The sequence below is a fragment of the Bombina bombina genome, chromosome 5 (genome assembly GCF_027579735.1).
Source record: "Bombina bombina isolate aBomBom1 chromosome 5, aBomBom1.pri, whole genome shotgun sequence".
NCBI lineage: Eukaryota > Metazoa > Chordata > Amphibia > Anura > Bombinatoridae > Bombina > Bombina bombina.
The window spans coordinates 938,434,020-938,446,716 of NC_069503.1; the positions used below are offsets into that span (position 1 = coordinate 938,434,020).

The following is a 12,697-nucleotide window of genomic DNA, read 5'->3' on the forward strand; positions in this document are numbered from 1 at the left end:
ACAGGTCTTCTACACAATGTAAGAATGCTTGTCTCTTTATTTGGTTTGAGGATAAGTGAGACTTGTGGAACCTTCCCCTTGGGGGTAGTTCCTTGAATTCCAGGAGATAACCTTGAGAAACTATTTCTAGCGCCCAAGGATCCTGAACATCTCTTGCCCAAGCCTGAGCAAAGAGAGAGAGTCTGCCCCCCACCAGATCCGGTCCCGGATCGGGGGCTACTCCTTCATGCTGTCTTGTTAGCAGTGGCAGGCTTCTTGGCCTGCTTACCCTTGTTCCAGCCTTGCATTGGTTTCCAGGCTGGTTTGGGTTGTGAGGCATTACCCTCTTGCTTAGAGGATGCAGAATTAGAGGCTGGTCCATTTCTGCGAAAAGGACGAAAATTAGGCTTATTTTTAGCCTTAAAAGACCTATCCTGTGGAAGGGCGTGGCCCTTTCCCCCAGTGATGTCTGAAATAATCTCTTTCAAATCAGGTCCAAATAAAGTTTTACCTTTGAAAGGAATGTTAAGTAATTTTGTCTTGGATGACACATCCGCTGACCAAGACTTTAGCCAAAGCGCTCTGCGCGCCACAATAGCAAACCCTGAATTTTTCGCCGCTAATTTTGCTAATTGCAAAGCGGCATCTAAAATAAAAGAGTTAGCCAATTTAAGTGCGTGAACTCTGTCCATAACCTCCTCATATGGAGTTTCTCTACTGAGCGACTTTTCTAGTTCCTCGAACCAGAACCACGCTGCCGTAGTGACAGGAACAATGCATGAAATTGGTTGTAGAAGGTAGCCTTGCTGTACAAAAATCTTTTTAAGCAAACCTTCCAATTTTTTATCCATAGGATCTTTGAAAGCACAACTATCTTCGATAGGAATAGTAGTGCGTTTGTTTAGAGTAGAAACTGCCCCCTCGACCTTGGGGACTGTCTGCCATAAGTCCTTTCTGGGGTCGACCACAGGAAATAATTTCTTAAATATAGGGGGAGGAACAAAAGGTATGCCGGGCTTTTCCCACTCTTTATTTACTATGTCCGCCACCCGCTTGGGTATAGGAAAAGCGTCGGGGGCACCGGAACCTCTAGGAACCTGTCCATCTTGCATAATTTCTCTGGAATGACCAAATTGTCACAATCATCCAGAGTAGATAACACCTCCTTAAGCAGTGCGCGGAGGTGTTCTAATTTAAATTTAAATGTCACAACATCAGGTTCAGCTTGATGAGAAATTTTTCCTGAATCTGAAATTTCTCCCTCATGGCCCCTTCAGATTGGTGTGAGGGTATGACAGAACAATTATCATCAGCGTCCTCTTGCTCTTCAGTGTTTAAAACAGAGCAATCGCGCTTTCTCTGATAAGTAGGCATTTTGGATAAAAGATTTGCTATGGAGTTATCCATTACAGCCGTTAATTGTTGCATGGTAATAAGTATTGGCGCACTAGATGTACTAGGGGCCTCCTGCATGGGCAAAACTGGTGTAGACACAGTAGGAGATGATGTAGTATCATGTTTACTCCCCTCATTTGAGGAATCATCTTGGGCAATATCATTATTTGTGGCAGTACTGTCCTTACTTTGTTTGGACGCTATGGCACAATTATCACATAAATTTAAATGGGGAGACACATTGGCTTTCATACATATAGAACATAGCTTATCTGAAGGTACAGACATGTTAAACAGGCTTAAACTTGTCAACAATGCACAAAAAACGTTTTAAAATAAAACCGTTACTGTCACTTTAAATTTCAAACAGAAACACTTTATTACTGAATATGTGAAAAAGTATGAAGGAATTGTTCAAAAATTACCACCACAGTGTCTTAAAGCCTTAAAAGTATTGCACACCAAATTTCAGAGCTTTAACCCTTAAAATAACGGAACCGGAGCCGTTTTTCAATTTAACCCCTATACAGTCCCAAATACAGTCTTTGCTAAGACCCAACCAAGGCCTGAGGGGAATACGATACCAAATGATGCCTTCTAAAAGCTTTTTCAGAGATTCTTAGATCCTCACACATGCATCTGCATGCCCTGCTCTCAAAAAACAACTGCGCATTAGTGGCGCGAAAATGAGGCTCAGTCTATGACTAGAAAGGCCCCCTGACTGAAAAAGGTGTCCAATACAGTGCCTGCCGTTTTATAAACGTTCCCCAAGATTATAAATGTCAATTGTTAGCCTAAATTTGAATAATATGCACAAATAAAGCAATCGATTTAGCCCATAAAAATGTCTACCAGTTTTTTAGCCCATAATAAGCCCTTTATTCTGTTTGTTTTTGACTAAGAAAATGGCTTACCGGTCCCCATGAGGGGAAATGACAGCCTTCCAGCATTACACAGTCTTGTTAGAAATATGGCTAGTCATACCTTAAGCAGAAAAGTTTGCTAACTGTTTCCGCCAACTGAAGTTACTTCATCTCAACAGTACTATGTGGAAACAGCAATCGATTTTAGTTACTGTCTGCTAAAATCATCTTCCTCTTACAAACAGAAATCTTCATCCCTTTCTGTTTCAGAGTAAATAGTACATACCAGCACTATTTTAAAATAACAAACACTTGATAGAAGAATAAAAACTACATTTAAACACCAAAAAACTCTTAACCATCTCCGTGGAGATGTTGCCTGTGCAACGGCAAAGAGAATGACTGGGGTGGGCGGAGCCTAGGAGGGATCATGTGACCAGCTTTTCTGGGACTCTTTGCCATTTCCTGTTGGGGAGGAGAATATCCCACAAGTAAGGATGACGCCGTGGACCGGACACACCAATGTTGGAGAAATAAGGCCTAAATCCGGAAAAAAAAAATCAGCACCTTGCCACAGCCCTGCTATGGCTCACCTGCCCTCAGGGATGGTAAATATGGGGTTAAAGCTTCGATTTGGCCCAAAACATCTACAAGGGCCCTCAGGAGTTGGAGCTTGCTGAGAGAAAACAACTGCTCATCTCAGGCGCGAAAATAGGCCCCGCCCATCTCACTCGATGTCTCTACAGCCTCAAAGAACCGCACCAGAGCGGTTTTAAACTAGCCATGTGGGTTCTGAGACCCAAAAATAAGCCAAGTGTACCCTGAATAAAGTTGCCCGAAAAACGTTATTGCCCACAAAATGTTAACAGCACTCCCAGTTCATAAAAACGTTTGCCCACAAACATTCAAAACTCAGTGTCAACCATTTTTTTAACTAGCCCCTTATGCAAGCTTAGTAATGCCTTTCTATAGCTCTTAGGATTACTGCTTACCCTTACCCTCATGGGGATACTGTCAGCCTTTCTGAAATACAGTCTCTCCAGAAAAAAAGACTGAACATACCTCACTGCTATAAAGCATGAAAACATTCCTCACACTGAAGTTTCTTGTACCCCTCAGTCTCTGTGGGAACAGCACTGAATCTTAGTTACAAATGCTAAGATCATCATCCTCCATGCAGAAGTCTTCATCCATCTGCTGCCTGAGAGTAAATAGTACACACCGGTACCATTTAAAACAAAAAACTCATGCTTGAAGAAATTAAAAACTAATAGTTTATCACCTAATTCACCTTACCCTTCCTAGTACTTAGAGTAGGCAAAGAGAATGACTGGGGGGTGGAGCTAAGGGAGGAGCAATACAGACAGCTCTGCTGTGGTGCTCTTTGCCACTTCCTGTTAGCAGGAGGATAATATCCCACAAGTAAAGGATGAATCGTACTTTATAGAAGAAAACATAATTTATGTAAGAACTTACCTGATAAATTCATTTCTTTCATATTAGCAAGAGTCCATGAGCTAGTGACGTATGGGATATACATTCCTACCAGGAGGGGCAAAGTTTCCCAATCCTCAAAATGCCTATAAATACACCCCTCACCACACCCACAATTCAGTTTAACAAATAGCCAAGAAGTGGGGTGATAAGAAAGGAGCGAAAGCATCAAAATAAGGAATAAGGAATAATTGTGCTTTATACAAAAAAATCATAACCAACACAAAAAAGGGTGGGCCTCATGGACTCTTGCTAATATGAAAGAAATGAATTTATCAGGTAAGTTCTTACATAAATTATGTTTTCTTTAGCAAGAGTCCATGAGCTAGTGACGTATGGGATAATAAATACCCAAGATGTGGAACTTCCACGCAAGAGTCACTAGAGAGGGAGGGATAAAATAAAGACAGCCAATTCCGCTGAAAAATAATCCACAACCCAAAAGTTTTAATCTTAATAATGAAAAAAACTGAAATTATAAGCAGAAGAATCAAACTGAAACAGCTGCCTGAAGTACTTTTCTACCAAAAACTGCTTCAGAAGAAGAGAAAACATCAAAATGGTAGAATTTAGTAAAAGTATGCAAAGAAGACCAAGTTGCTGCTTTGCAAATCTGATCAACAGAAGCTTCATTCCTAAACGCCCAGGAAGTAGAAACTGACCTAGTAGAATGAGCCGTAATCCTTTGAGGCGGAGATTTACCCGACTCTACATAAGCATGATGAATCAAAGACTTTAACCAAGACGCCAAAGAAATGGCGGAGGCCTTCTGACCTTTCCTGGAACCAGAAAAGATAACAAATAGACTAGAAGTCTTTCTAAAATCTTTAGTAGCTTCAACATAATATTTTAAAGCTCTTACTACATCCAAAGAATGTAAAGATCTCTCCAGAGAATTCTTAGGATTAGGACACAATGAAGGAACAACAATTTCTCTACTAATGTTGTTAGAATTCACAACCTTAGGTAAAAATTTAAATGAAGTCCGCAACACCGCCTTATCCTGATGAAAAATCAGAAAAGGAGATTCACAAGAAAGAGCAGATAACTCAGAAACTCTTCTAGCAGAAGAGATGGCCAAAAGGAACAGAACTTTCCAAGAAAGTAATTTAATATCCAGAGAATGCCTAGGTTCAAACGGAGGAGCTTGTAAAGCCCTCAGAACCAAATTAAGACTCCAAGGAGGAGAGATTGACTTAATGACAGGTTTGATACGAACCAAAGCCTATACAAAACAATGAATATCAGGAAGATTAGCAATCTTTCTGTGAAAAAGAACAGAAAGAGCAGAGATTTGTCCTCTCAAGGAACTTGCAGACAAACCTTTATCCAAACCATCCTGAAGAAACTGTAAAATTCTAGGAATTCTAAAACAATGCCAGGAGAATTTATGAGAAGAACACCAAGAAATGTAAGTCTTCCAGACTCGATAATAAATCTTCCTAGACACAGATTTACGAGCCTGTAACATAGTATTAATTACTGAGTCAGAGAAACCTCTATGACTAAGAATTAAGCGTTCAATTTCCATACCTTCAAATTTAATGATTTGAGATCCTGATGGAAAAAAGGGCCTTGAGATAGAAGGTCTGGCCTTAACGGAAGAGTCCAAGGTTGGCAACTGGCCATCCAAATGAGATCCGCATACCAAAACCTATGAGGCCATGCTGGAGCCACCAGCAGTACAAACGAACGTTCCATTAGAATTTTGGAAATCACTTTTGGAAGAAGAACTAGAGGTGGAAAGATATAGGCAGGATGATAATTCCAAGGAAGCGACAACGCGTCCACTGCCTCCGCCTGAGGATCCCTGGATCTGGACAGATACCTGGGAAGTTTCTTGTTTAGATGAGAGGCCATCAGATCTATTTCTGGAAGTCCCCAGATTTGAACAATCTGAAGAAATACCTCTGGGTGAAGAGACCATTCGCCCGGATGTAACGTCTGGCGACTGAGATAATCCGCTTCCCAATTGTCTACACCTGGGATGTGAACCGCAGAGATTAGACAGGAGCTGGATTACGTCCATACAAGTATCCGAGATACTTCTTTCATAGCCTGAGGACTGTGAGTCCCCACTTGATGATTGACATATGCCACGGTTGTGACATTGTCTGTCTGAAAACAAACGATTCTCTCTTCAGAAGAGGCCAGAACTGAAGAGCTCTGAAAATCGCACGGAGTTCCAAAATGTTGATTGGTAATCTCGCCTCCTGAGATTCCCAAACCCCCTGCGCTGTCAGAGATCCCCATACAGCTCCCCAACCTGACAGACTCGCATCTGTTGAGATCACAGTCCAGGTTGGACGAACAAAAGAAGCCCCTTGGACTAAACGATGGTGATCTATCCACCACGTCAGAGAGTGTCGTACATTGGGATTTAAGGATATTAATTGTGATATCTTTGTATAATCCCTGCACCACTGGTTCAGCATACAAAGCTGAAGAGGTCGTATGTGAAAACGAGCAAAGGGGATCGCGTCCGATGCAGCAGTCATGAGACCTAGAATTTCCATGCACAAAGCTACCGAAGGGAATGATTGAGACTGAAGGTTTCGACAGGCTGAAACCAATTTCAGACGTCTCTTTTCTGTTAGAGACAAGGTCATGGACACTGAATCTATTTGAAAACCCAAAAAGGTTACCTTTGTCTGAGGAATCAACGAACTTTTTGGTAAATTGATCCTCCAACCATGTCTTTGAAGAAACGACACAAGTTGATTCGTATGAGATTCTGCAGAATGTGAAGACTGAGCAAGTACCAAGATATCGTCCAAATAAGGAAATACCGCAATACCCTGTTCTCTGATTACAGAGAGAAGGGCACCGAAAACCTTTGAAAAGATCCTTGGAGCTGTTGCTAGGCCAAACGGAAGGGCCACAAACTGGTAATGCTTGTCTAGAAAAGAGAATCTCAGAAACTAATAGTGATCTGGATGAATTGGTATATGAAGATATGCATCGAGTAAATCTATTGTGGACATATAATGCCCTTGCTGAAAAAAAGGCAGAATATTCCTTATAGTTACCATTTTGAATGTTGGTATCCTTACATAACGATTCAATATTTTTAGATCCAGAACTGGTCTGAAGGAATTCTCCTTCTTTGGTACAATGAATAGATTGGAGTAAAACCCCAGACCCTGTTCCAGAACTGGAACTGGTACAATTACCCCAGCCAACTCTAGATCTGAAACACATTTCAGAAACGCCTGAGCCTTCACTGGGTTTATTGGAATGCGAGAGAGAAAAAATCTTCTCGCAGGCGGCCTTACCTTGAAACCTATTCTGTACCCTTGTGAAACAATGTTCTGAATCCAAAGACTGTGAATTGAATTGATCCAAATATCTTTGAAAAATCGTAACCTTCCCCCTACCAGCTGTGCTGGAATGAGGGCCGCACCTTCATTTGGACTTGGGAGCTGGCTTTGACTTTCTAAAAGGCTTGGATTTATTCCAGACTGGAGAAGGTTTCCAAACGGATACCGTTCCTTTAGGGGAAGGGTCAGGCTTCTGTTCCTTATTCTGACGAAAGGGACGAAAACGATTAGCAGCCCTGAATTTACCTTTAGATTTTTTGTCCTGAGGCAAAAAAGTTCCTTTCCCCCCAGTAACAGTTGAAATAATAGAATCCAACTGAGAACCAAATAATTTATTACCTTGGAAAGAAAGAGAAAGCAAAGTTGACTTAGAAGTCATATCTGCATTCCAAGTTTTAAGCCATAAAGCTCTTCTAGCTAAAACAGCTAAAGACATATACCTGACATCAATTCTAATGATATCAAAGATGGCATCACAAATAAAGTTATTAGCATGTTGAAGAAGTTTAACAATGCTATGAGTATTATGGTCTGACACTTGTTGCGCTAAAGCCTCCAACCAGAAAGTGGAAGCAGCAGCAACATCAGCCAAAGAAATAGCAGGTCTAAGAAGATTACCTGAACATAAATAAGCTCTCCTTAGAAAGGATTCAAGCTTCCTATCTAAAGGATCCTTAAAGGAAGTACTATCCGCCGTAGGAATAGTAGTACGTTTAGCAAGAGTAGAGATAGCCCCATCAACTTTAGGGATTTTGTCCCAAAACTCTAATCTATCAGAAGGCACAGGGTACAATTTCTTAAACCTTTGAGAAGGAGTAAATGAAGTACCCAGATTATTCCATTCCCTAGAAATTACTTCAGAAATAGCATCAGGGACAGGAAAAACATCTGGAATAACTATATGAGGTTTGAAAACCAAATTTAAACGCTTAGTAGATTTAGTATCAAGAGGACTAGACTCCTCCATATCTAATGCGATTAACACTTCTTTAAGTAAAGAACGGATAAATTCCATTTTAAATAAATATGAAGATTTATCAGTGTCAATATCTGAGACAGAATCTTCTGAACCAGATAAATCCTCATCAGAAACAGACAAGTCAGAATGATGACGGTCCACTTAAAAATTCATCTGAAATATGAGAAGTTTTAAAAGACCTTTTACGTTTACTGGAAGGAGGAATAACAGACAGAGCCTTCCTAATAGATTTAGAAACAAATTCTTTTACATTAACAGGAACATCCTGAGCATTAGATGTTGAAGGAACAACAACAGGTAATGGATTATTACTAATGGAAATACTATCTGCATTAGCAAGTTTATCATGACATTCATCACAAACTACAGCCGGAGGAACAGTTACCACAAGTTTACAACAAATGCACTTAACTTTGGTAGAACCAGCATCAGGCAGCGTCTTTCCAGAAGTAGATTATGATCCAGGGTCAAGTTGAGACATCTTGCAATATGTAATAGAAAAAACAACATATAAAGAAAAATTATCAAATTCCTTAAATGACAGTTTCAGGAATGGGAAAAAAATGCCAATGAACAAGCCTCTAGCAACCAGAAGCAATGAAAAATGAGACAAATAATGTGAAAAAAAGGTGGAGACAAGAATGACGCCCACATTTTTTGGCGCCAAAAATGACGCCCACATTATTGGCGCTAAGTAAAACGCCTATATTTTTTGGCGCTAATTATGACGCCACATCCGGTGACGCCGAAAAAAATAACGCCCACATTTTTGGCGCCAAATAACGTCTGAACACAAAAAAAGTCAAAAAAATGACGCAACCACGAACAACTTCCGGCGTCAATTAGGAAATGACAAAATTTTTGCGCTAAAAAAGTCTGCGCCAAAAATGACGCAATAAATTGAAGCATTTTCAGCCCCCGCGAGCCTAACAGCCCACAGGGAAAAAAGTAAATTAAAAAACTTTTAAGGTAAGAAAAAATAATCATTCACATGCATTATCCTAAATAATGAAACTGACTGTCTGAAATAAGGAATACTGATTACCCTAAATCATGGCAAATATAAGTTTAAACACATATATTTAGAACTTTATAAATAAAGTGCCCAACCATAGCTTAAGAGTGTCATAATAAAATAAGACTTACTTACCCCAAGACACTCATCTACATATAGTAGATAGCCAAACCAGTACTGAAACGAGAATCAGTATAGGTAATGGTATATTAGAGTATATCGATCTGAAAAGGGAGGTAGGAGAAGAAATCTCTACGACCAATAACAGAGAACCTATGAAATAGATCCCGTAGAAGGAGACCATGGTATTCAAATAGGCAATACTCTCTTCACATCCCTCTGACATTCACTGCACTCTGAGAGGAAAACCGGGCTCCAGCCTGCTGCGAAGCGCATATCAAGGAAGAATCTAGCACAAACTTACTTCACCACCTCCACGGGAGGCAAAGTTTGTAAAACTGAATTGTGGGTGTGGTGAGGGGTGTATTTATAGGCATTTTGAGGTTTGGGAAACTTTGCCCCTCCTGGTAGGAATGTATATCCCATACGTCACTAGCTCATGGACTCTTGCTAATTATATGAAAGAAATGTGGGTTTCATGTCCATTTAAGAACATGTTAAAAAATATTTATTGCATAAAAATGTCAACGTACTAGTAAACACTGTCTTTAACACATTGCTTATTACTCTAAGCACATACAATATATAGAAGTCACTAAGTGTATGTGTGTGAATATATATATATATATATATATATATATATAAAAATGAAAGTATACACACGCACACACAGACATACATGTACACAAACTTAGTGGCCGCCCCTTGTAAAACCGATGTGGGCAGTACAATCAGTGTAAAGCAGAGTGCCCATTCCTACATTGATAACTAATTGCATTGCCCTGCTTCTCTGTATAAACAAAAACAATAGGGGAGTGGCGAGCGAAGGAGCTTGTCGCCATTAAAAGCTATGGAGAGGGTGTTACAGCTTTTCTGTAACAAATGCTTTATAATGGGGCAGCTGTCAGCTAGAAAAAGTAATCACTTTTAAAAAACATAATTTATGTAAGAATTTACCTGATAAATTCATTTCTTTCATATTGGCATGAGTCCATGAGCTAGTGACATATGGGATATACAATCCTACCAGGAGGGGCACAGTTTCCCAAACCTCAAAATGCCTATAAATACACCCATCACCACACTCACAATTCAGTTTAACGAATAGCCAAGTAGTGGGGTGATAAAGAAAGGAGTAAAAAGCATCAAAAAAGGAATTTGGGAATAATTGTGCTTTATACAAAAAATCATAACCACCATAAAAAAGGGTGGGCCTCATGGACTCTTGCCAATATGAAAGAAATTAATTTATCAGGTAAATTCTTACATAAATTATGTTTTCTTTCATGTAATTGGCAAGAATCCATGAGCTAGTGACGTATGGGATATCAATACCCAAGATGTGAAACTCCACGCAAGAGTCACTAGAGAGGGAGGGATAAAATAAAAAGCAGCCATTTCCCGCTGAAAAAATAATCCACAACCCAAATTATAAGTTTATTCTTTAACGACAAGAAAAACTTAAAACATCAGCAGAAGAATCAAACTGAAACAGCTGCCTGAAGAACTTTTCTACCAAAAACTGCTTCTGAAGAAGCAAATACATAAAAACCGTAGAATTTAGTAAATGTATGCAAAGAGGACCAAGTTGCTGCTTTGCAAATCTGATCAACTGAAGCTTCATTCTTAAAAGCCCACGAAGTGGAGACTGATCTAGTAGAATGAGCTGTAATTCTGTGAAGCGGGGTCTGACCCGACTCCAAATAAGCTTGATGCATCAAAAGCTTTAACCAAGAAGCCAAGGAAATAGCAGAAGCCTTCTGACCTTTCCTAGGACCAGAAAATATAACAAATAGACTAGAAGTCTTCCTGAAGTCTTTAGTAGCTTCAACATAATATTTCAAAGCTCTCACCACATTCAAAGAATGTAAGGATCTTTCCAAAGAATTCTTAGGATTAGGACACAAGGAAGGGACAACAATTTCTCTACTAATGTTGTTAGAATTCACAACTTTAGGTAAAAATTTAAATGAAGTCCGCAAAACCGCCTTATCCTGATGAAAAAACATAATTTATGTAAGAACTTACCTGATAAATTCATTTCTTTCATATTAGCAAGAGTCCATGAGCTAGTGACGTATGGGATATACATTCCTACCAGGAGGGGCAAAGTTTCCCAAACCTCAAAATGCCTACAAATACACCCCTCACCACACCCACAAATCAGTTTAACGCATAGCCAAGAAGTGGGGTGATAAGAAAAAAGTGCGAAAGCATAAAAAAATAAGGAATTGGAATAATTGTGCTTTATACAAAAAAATCATAACCACCACAAAAAAGGGTGGGCCTCATGGACTCTTGCTAATATGAAAGAAATGAATTTATCAGGTAAGTTCTTACATAAATTATGTTTTCTTTCATGTAATTAGCAAGAGTCCATGAGCTAGTGAAGTATGGGATAATGAATACCCAAGATGTGGATCTTCCACGCAAGAGTCACTAGAGAGGGAGGGATAAAATAAAGACAGCCAATTCCGCTGAAAATAATCCACACCCAAAACAAAGTTTAAATCTTATAATGAAAAAAACTGAAATTATAAGCAGAAGAATCAAACTGAAACGGCTGCCTGAAGTACTTTTCTACCAAAAACTGCTTCAGAAGAAGAAAACACATCAAAATGGTAGAATTTAGTAAAAGTATGCAAAGAAGACCAAGTTGCTGCTTTGCAAATCTGATCAACCGAAGCTTCATTCCTAAACGCCCAGGAAGTAGAAATTGACCTAGTAGAATGAGCTGTAATCCTTTGAGGCGGAGTTTTACCCGACTCGACATAAGCATGATGAATCAAAGACTTTAACCAAGACGCCAAAGAAATGGCAGAGGCCTTCTGACCTTTCCTAGAACCGGAAAAGATAACAAATAGACTAGAAGTCTTTCGGAAATTCTTAGTAGCTTCAACATAATATTTCAAAGCTCTAACTACATCCAAAGAATGCAACGATCTTTCCTTAGAATTCTTAGGATTAGGACACAATGAAGGAACCACAATTTCTCTACTAATGTTGTTAGAATTCACAACCTTAGGTAAAAATTTAAAAGAAGTTCGCAACGCCGCCTTATCCTGATTAAAAATCAGAAAAGGAGACTCACAAGAAAGAGCAGATAATTCAGAAACTCTTCTAGCAGAAGAGATGGCCAAAAGAAACAAAACTTTCCAAGAAAGTAATTTAATGTCCAGCGAATGCATAGGTTCAAACGGAGGAGCTTGAAGAGCCCCCAGAACCAAATTCAAACTCCAAGGAGGAGAAATTGACTTAACAGGTTTTATACGAACCAAAGCTTGTACAAAACAATGAATATCAGGAAGACTAGCAATCTTTCTGTGGAAAAGAACAGAAAGAGCAGAGATTTGTCCTTTCAAGGAACTTGCAGACAAACCTTTATCCAAACCATCCTGAAGAAACTGTAAAATTCTAGGAATTCTAAAAGAATGCCAAGAAAAATGATGAGAAAAACACCAAGAAATGTAAATCTTCCAGACTCGATAATACATCTTCCTAGATACAGATTTACGAGCCTGTAACATAGTAT

The 12,697-nt window shown here is 39.4% G+C and overlaps 1 protein-coding gene across 2 annotated transcripts in view; it reads right to left on the bottom strand.

Annotated features, from left to right (window-relative positions):
* The window catches only part of STAU2 (staufen double-stranded RNA binding protein 2), a 1,329,984-nt gene that overhangs the window by 562,368 nt on the left and 754,919 nt on the right, over positions 1 to 12,697 (bottom strand). The window lies entirely within an intron of this gene.